The sequence below is a fragment of the Crinia signifera genome, unplaced genomic scaffold (assembly GCF_055691185.1).
Source record: "Crinia signifera unplaced genomic scaffold, ASM5569118v1 HAP2_SCAFFOLD_175, whole genome shotgun sequence".
Lineage (NCBI taxonomy): Eukaryota > Metazoa > Chordata > Amphibia > Anura > Myobatrachidae > Crinia > Crinia signifera.
Genome location: NW_028142068.1, coordinates 197,202 through 204,920, shown reverse-complemented (window position 1 = coordinate 204,920; position 7,719 = coordinate 197,202). Strand labels below are relative to the sequence as shown.

The 7,719-nt window shown below is 51.7% G+C and overlaps 1 long non-coding RNA gene across 1 annotated transcript; it reads right to left on the bottom strand.

Moving 5' to 3' along the window:
- Positions 1-1,000: 1,000 nt before the first annotated feature.
- LOC146053721 (uncharacterized) lies at positions 1,001-3,502 on the bottom strand. Its single transcript, XR_014467757.1, has 3 exons — positions 2,992-3,502; positions 1,510-1,701; positions 1,001-1,119 (listed from the first exon to the last, which is right to left on the bottom strand). It is a non-coding gene; the product is annotated as an uncharacterized LOC146053721 (long non-coding RNA).
- Between the last annotated feature and the right edge of the window lie 4,217 nt (positions 3,503-7,719).

Below are 7,719 nucleotides of genomic sequence, written 5' to 3'. Positions count from 1 at the left end.
AATGTCATGTGCATGATCTAGGGATCCATTTTCTTGGACAGAGATAAAAGAAGAAGATTAAGAAGCATTTAGAGCAGTTTCTGTTGTTTTACAGCTGCGCTAGCATAATGCCGGGAGATGATTGCTTGGTTCTTTGTCAATATCCTCTCTGGGAGAAGCAACCGCAGGCCGCTTTCAGGGGGTGTGGCGGAACAGACTCAACATTAGACCCCGCCCCCAGCCAACTTATACTGTAATTTGGCTTCTAATTGTGGTTTTACCTAACATTTACTGACTACCGGTACTCTGACAAGGGAGCGAGCGCAAAGAAGCCCCGTGCAGGTTCGGTGGCTCATCGGGCATTTAGCAGTCGGGATTCCAATGTCGGTATAGTGACTGTCGGGGGGCATCCGGCTCTTGTTATCATCTTTGTGCTTAATTCAATCTTATCCTCATGTATGTAACCCGAGAATGGGCTCCCTTCTCTGCACCTCCTCCATGCCTCCTCTCCTCCTCCTCTCCCCCTCTTCTTGTCTGCTCCTGGAAGGGAAGGAGAGGAGAAGGGAGAGCAAGAACGGAGGAGGGAGAGTGATGGAGAGGAGGAGGGGAGCATAGGAGAGGGGGAGAGGTGAAGCAGAGAAGGTAGAGCAGGAGAGGTGGTGAGGAGAAGGGGGAGGGGGTGAGGAGGTGTGGAGAAAGAGCGCAGAAGGGAGAGCCGTATACGCAGGCGCAGTGTACCTCTTGTCATCGGCGCTGAATGCTACATGATCAGCAATGGAATGCCGGGTTTTCTTCCCCTGCTCATGGGTCTGCTGCATTCTCTTTCCCAAGTGCTAGTCATCTCATCCTTCATCTTCCCGGCGCTGGGTCTTCTTTTCCTGCACCCCACAGCTGGGTCCCTGGCAGTCTGAGAGAGAGAGGAAAGTGGTGGAGAGAAGAGAGAAGAGGGAGAGGGAGAGGCAGGGGAGAAGGGAGTGCAGTGCAAGCTGGCACTGTGTACCTCACGATCAGCAGCAATGCTAGCAGGTATTTTTCCGCCCCTGCTCCCGGGTCTGCTGCATGCTCTCTCCTGCGGTGCTAGTCATCTCTTCCTGCTCCATCTCCCCGTCGCTGGGTCTTCTTTTCCTTCACCCCAGCAGTCTGAGAGAGAGAGAGCAGTGTGGGGAAATTGGTGAGGAGGAGAGAGATAGAGGGGAAAGAGAGAGCAGGGGAGAGGAGGGGAATAAGGGAAGAAGGAGCGGAGGAGTGGAAGAGGAGAGGGGGCAGAGGAGCGGAAGAGGAGAGGGAGCAGAATAGAGGAAGCAGAGGAGGAGGGGAAGCAGAGGAGAGGAGGGGGGATCGGAGGATGGAGAGTAGATGAGAAGATGGTGGGGGAGCTGAGGAAAGGAGGAGAGGGAAAGGAGGAGACAAGGGAGAGCAGGAGCAGAGGAGGGAAAGTGAAGGAGAGGAGGAGGGGGAGCAGAGGAGAGGGGGTGAGGAGGATGGGAAGTGGAGGTGTGGAGAAGGAGCGGAGAAGGGAGAGCAGTATACACAGGTGCTATGTATCTCTTGTCATCGATGCTTCATTCTACATGATCAGCAGTGATGGAAACACCATGTTTTCGGCCCCTGCTCATGGGTCTTCTGCACTCTTTTTTCCCCAGTGCTAGTCATCTCCTCCTGCTCCAACTCCATGGCGCCGAGTCTTCTCTTCCTGCACCCCAGCACGAGGTCACCGGCAGTCTGAAAGAGAGATAGAGAAGTGTGGGGAAATTGGTGAGGAGGAGAGAGATAGAGGGGAAAGAGAGAGCAGGGGAGAGGAAGATAGGGGTTGTGGAGGAGGGGGAAGTGGAGGAGAGGAGGGGGATCAGAGAAGAAGGAGCTGAGGAGGAGTGGAGGTGAGGAGGAGGGGGGCAGAGGAGGATGGGGAGCAGAGTAGAGGAAGAGTTAGAAGGGAGAGCAGAAGAGCAGTGGAGGGGGAGAGGGGGTGCGGAGGAGGGAAGCATAGAAAAGGAGGAGGGGAAGCAGAGGAGGGGAATCGGAAGAGAAGGAGGTGGTAAGGGAGCGAGGATTCAGTATGAAATCCCGGCGGTCGGGATCCCGGCGTTCAAAATCCCGACGCCGGAATCCCGACCGCCAAAATCCCGACAAGGGGGGGACGTGGATCGCTTGCCACGGTGGTAAGGGAGCGAATATATACACACATATACACACACACACAGCGCCATCAATTTTATTTTAAACAAACAAAATAACAGAAGGGGGGACATTATGGTGTTACCGTGTACCTATAACATATTTAAAAAGTATGCCTTAACCCAGTGGGGTCAAAGTCACGGCCCTACAGCTGTTGTGGAAGTACACATCCCTACATGCCCTGCCACAGATTTTATATAATGGATCGCTAAAATCTGTGGCAGGGCATGCTGGGAAGTGTAGTTCCACAACAGCTGGAGGGCCATGAGTTTGACACCACTGCTAAACCCCTTAATGCCCATTACATGTAATCACAACCTGTGAAGGTATCCGCGTCCGCTCGCCACGCTTCGGGCTCGGTGGCTCGCTGCACTCGCCACACTATTCTATTCTCAACTCCACGCCGACGTGGATAGTAGGGGTATGAAAAGGTCGGGGGACGCGTACCGCCGCCCCTCACGGGCTCGCTGCGCTCGCCACGCTTCCGGTTCGCGTTGATCGTGCGGGTGTCGTTACCAATTTTGGGGGCCATTTCACTGTACAGGGTGCCTATTTGGGCTCTGTGGCCCATTTAACATTGGTTCCTATGGCAAAATCGCGTTGATTGAGGCATTGAAGTGAAAAATCGCGTCCATTGAAAAATTTAACATTGATCCCTATGGGAAATCGCGGGCATCGCGGCCATCGCATCGCACCCGTTACTGTAGTGCATGCGATGGCCGCGATGCCCGTGATGGGCGCCGTGCTAGGTAAAGAGTACCAAATAATGTTTACACTCCTTTTGGAGGATGTGAGGTGAGACAGGGAGATTGTCGTGCTGTCCCTACTAACCCTAACCTTACAGAGGCAGCGGTATTCCTCAGCTCAGTTGCTGTCCGCTTCTGGGTGGAATCTTCTGTTGCGGCTTTGGTCCCAGGACGCGGCTTGCTGACGTCAGCGACTGGCGTGTCGGTACTTCGGGCAGCAGCAAGATGGCTTCTCCTCTCCTTAAGTCTCCAACGCATTTCATGCCTCGCTTGGCACTTTATCAAGGTGGGGTGACTGATAGAAGTTGCTCCCTGTATGTAAGGAAATGAAGTAGAAATTGACATCCAATTTTAACATTTCTCTTTCAATGGTCCTGGTGACACAGCTCAACACTGGGATGTAGGAGGGTCCGAAGGAGCCAGGCACCTATCCTAAATCTTTTAGAGGGTGGGCTCTCCCCTACTGCATCCCGGACTCTTCAGTTCGTGTTAGGTGCCCACTGGAGTGGGTGCTATTCTAAAGAGCTGCGGGAGCAGCTGAAGAATTAGAGTAGTTAGGGGATTTTTATTATTTTATTAATTTTCACTCTAGCTAGGTAGGCACAGTGTGAGGATTCTTCTAGTGAATCCTCACACTGCTAGCGCAGCAGGAGCTGACAGAAGCGTGTCCTGTCAGCTCACTGTGCACAAGGGAGACGCTGTCTGGCCTCCCTGTGCAGCGCTTACAGCTTCTTTTAAGAAGCTGCCTGGGCTCTGGAGCGTCCTGAAACCGGCTTCACGTTTAGGTGGGGATCATGGGGGACAGGCGCTCCGTGATGGCGGCGGCCATTTTCTGCGGAGCTTACACACTGAGCTCCTGATATGAGAGGACAGCAGTGTTGTTACAGGCATGTTCCAAGTGGTCCCCAGCCGAGGGGGAGATACTGGAACTAGGAAATCCTACTAACGGAGCGGCTGACTGGGGGTGGTTGGCGCCAAAAGTCACGGACCCCGCAGCAGCAGGGACTTGGTCTCTTCCCTCACTCTGGTTTTGACGCCTTTCAGAACGCTTGCAGCGGAGCTGAGCTGGCTTACTGATCCTGACAGAGTGTTTGGATTTCCTGGGCATCGTTTCCCCGCATCTGAAACCGACAGACAGATAAGTGACTGCGTGCATTAACCCTGTATAATCGCTGTTGTACATTGTATGCACTGTGTGGGTTACTTTACATCATGTCTGAGCAACAAGCTGTGGTTTTGGGGGAGGGAGCCCTTATTACACTGAGCGCTTGTAATGTGTGTACACAGAAATTTACACCTGAGCAGATGGCCAGTGTATTACCTGCGCTGCTGTGAGACCCGTGGGGAGTGAACCCCAGAGGGCAGAGCAGATTGAACCCGCGTGGGCTAGTGCCCTGGGCATGTCAGTTAATGCCTTAGTGCAATTGTTGGACAGACAGGGTGATGCCTTGGTAATATCTCAGAGACCTATGTCATCATCGCAGCAGTCCTCTGGCTCCTTGCCTCTTACCCAGGCAGATCCTGCATTCATACAGGTGATGCAGGATACTGCAAAGGGGATAAACAGGTTTAGTGATTTACTAGATAAAATTGATGTTGATGCTGTAGGGACCCCTAAAAGGTCTTACTCGGTGCCTTTATTGGTAGATGAAGAGAAGGGAGCGTATACTGATATCCCCTGGGAACAGGGTGATGATTTGGAAGATTCCTCTGCTGCAGGAGTTGAGGATCTTATTACGGCTGTAAAACAGGCTTTAAAACTTTCAGTGGAGGATAAAACTCCTGCTAAAGGTGTGTTTAAACGACAGCGTAAGGAAGCTGTTACTTTTCCTCCTGATGAAGGTTTACAGGAATTGTTGGAAGGGGCTTGGAAAACCCCTGATAAAAGGCTGCAGATGCCTAAGAGATTCCTAAGTCTGTACCCCATGCCAGAGTCTCATACGGAGCTCTGGGAAAAAGTGCCAGTTGTGGATGCTTCTGTGGCACGTCTGTCTGAGGCTACTGTATTACCAGTACAAGGGGGTGCAGCTTTCAAAGATCCTGTGGACAAAAAGCTGGAGGGTAACCTCAAGGCTATATTTGAAGGGGTGGGATTCACCCTACGTCCTCTTATTGCTTCAGCCTGGGTCTCTAAGGCCATGATTGAGTGTGGGCTGGTGATTTATGCACCATTTTACATGCTGATCCTGGTGTATTGCTGCTGGCGGAGAAGCTTAAGGCAGCTGCAGAGTATGTGTTGGAAGCGGAGGAGGAAGCGCTCAAGATGGCGACCAGAGTGTCCACAGTATCTATCAATGCCAGGAGAGTACTCTGGCTTAAGGCCTGGGAAGCAGACAATGAGTCTAAGAAGGCCTTAGAAACATTACGGGGGGCGTCTATCACATTTCAAGGACGCATGGGCTTCTCTAGACCAGGATGCCTGGGTGTTAGGCATTATAGCCCAGGGTTACAAAATTCCCTTCAAAGGTCTTCCTCCGAGAAGATTTATCCCCACGTCTTTACCAAAGGAAGCTCGGCTCCGTACAGCTCTGTTAAGAGCAGCTCACTCCCTGTTAGAGAAGGGGGTGGTAATTCCGGTTCCCAGGGCAGAGTGGAAGAAAGGCTTTTATTCCACTCTGTTTCTGGTGCCCAAGCCAGACGGGTCTTTCAGACCAATACTAAATTTGAAGTCTCTAAATGTCCATTTATGGGTAGACCATTTCAAAATGGAGTCTCTACGGTCAGTGCTCCTGAGCCTGGACCAGGGAGATTTTTTGGCGTCCATGGATGTCCAGGACGCATATCTTCATGTTCCTATACACCCAGAACATCAGGCCCTGTTGAGGTTTGCAATAGGAGACCTGCATTTACAGTTCCAGGCGTTGCCCTTTGGTCTGGCCACTGCGCCAAGGGTATTCACAAAAATAATGTCTGTGATGGCGGCTGTGCTGCGGCTCAGGGGAATCACAGTAATACCTTATTTGGACGACCTGCTGTTCAAAGCAGAGTCAGCAGACAAGTTACAGAGTCATTTGGCAGAAGCCATCAGTTTTTTGCAGGCTCACGGCTGGCTTTTAAACTTACAAAAGTCACAGTTGGTGCCGTCACAGAAACTCCAATTTTTGGGAGTCATTCTGGATACCCATCTACATCGGGTATTTCTTCCGGAGGCAAAGGCCAGGGATCTGGTCTCCTTAGTCCAGGAGATTCTCAGCTCTCGGAGCACATCAGTGTGGAGGTGCCTCAAGCTGATGGGGAAAATGGTGGCGTCGTTCGAGACGCTGCAGTTTGCCAGGTTCCACTCTCGGGTGTTCCAGTGGAACATCTTGACGGTTTGGTCAGGAAACACACAGACCATGAAGTCAGAGCAGATAGTGCTGCCTTCGGATACTCGAGACTCTCTGAAATGGTGGACGGACGTGGATTCCCTTCAGTGGGGTCGGTCACTGCAGACTTGGAACTGGCTGGTAGTAACTACCGACGCCAGCCTGAGGGGCTGGGGGGCAGTAGTCTTGGACCTGCGGCTGCAGGGCTTGTGGACTCCAGAGGAGTCTGCTCTTCCGATCAACATCTTGGAGCTGAGAGCTGTCTGGAAAGTGATCTCTCTGGCGGGAGAAAGGTTACAGAACCTCCCTTTAAGGATTCAGACCGACAATGCCACAGCTGTGGCGTATCTGAATCACGCAGCAAACTGGCCATGTGGGAGGTGTCCAGAATCCTCCTGTGGGCGGAACAGAATGTTCCAGCAATATCAGCTATATTACCAGGAGTGGAGAATATAGAGGCCGACTTCCTGAGCAGGAAGGAGCTCAAGGAAGGGTAATGGAGTTTAAACCCTCAAGTATTTCATCAGATCACCTTGAAGTGGGGAACTCCGGATGTGGACCTGATGGCATCCAGGTTCAACCATCAGGTGCCCAGGTTTTATGCCAGAACAAGGGATCCACTGGCAGAAGCAGTGGATGCCATGACTATCCCCTGGGAGGGGAATCTCCTTTATGTTTTTCCGCCAGTTCCATTACTGGCGAGACTCTTAAAGAAGATACAGGCACAGGCGATTCCGGTGATCTTAGTGGCCCCAGATGTCCTGGTACTCGAGGCTTCTCAGATTGTCTGTGGACTCGTGGCGTCTACCTCTGAGGCCAGACCTGTTAAGGCAAGGACCGTTCAATCATCTGGATTCAGCTCGGTTAACTTTGACGGCCTGGCTATTGAGACCGCCATTCTAAAGAATAAAGGATTCTCAGATGCAGTGGTTAACACTATGATAAAGGCCAGGAAATCAGTGTCCTCGACAAATTATTATAGGGTCTGGAAGACCTACATTCGATGGTGTGAGAGACGAAAGGCTCATACATCACGTTTTAAGTTGACAAAGATGATGGAATTTTTGCAGGATGGATTTTCTTCTGGCTTAAGCCTTCAATCATTAAAGGTGCAGATATCGGCCTTGTCCATCTACTTCCAGAAAAAGATTGCTACCGGAAATTCTAACTTTTCTACAAGGGGTGTCTCGGTTGAAACCTCCCTACAAACAACCAGTAGCGCCTTGGGACTTGTCACTGGTTTTGGAATGCCTTCAGAAGGCACCTTTTGAACCATTAAGGTCGGCGGACCTTAAGTTTCTCACATGGAAGCTGGTATTCTTGTTGGCAGTGGCATCAGCGAAGAGGGTGTCGGAGTTAGGAGCATTGTCATGCAAGTCTCCTTTCCCAGCTCTCCCTTTCCCCTCTTTTGCTCTCCTCACCAATTTCCCCACACTTTTCTCTCTCTGACTGCCAGTGAACCTGTGCTGGGGTACAGGAAGAGAAGACCCAGCGCCGGGGAGATGGAGCAGGAA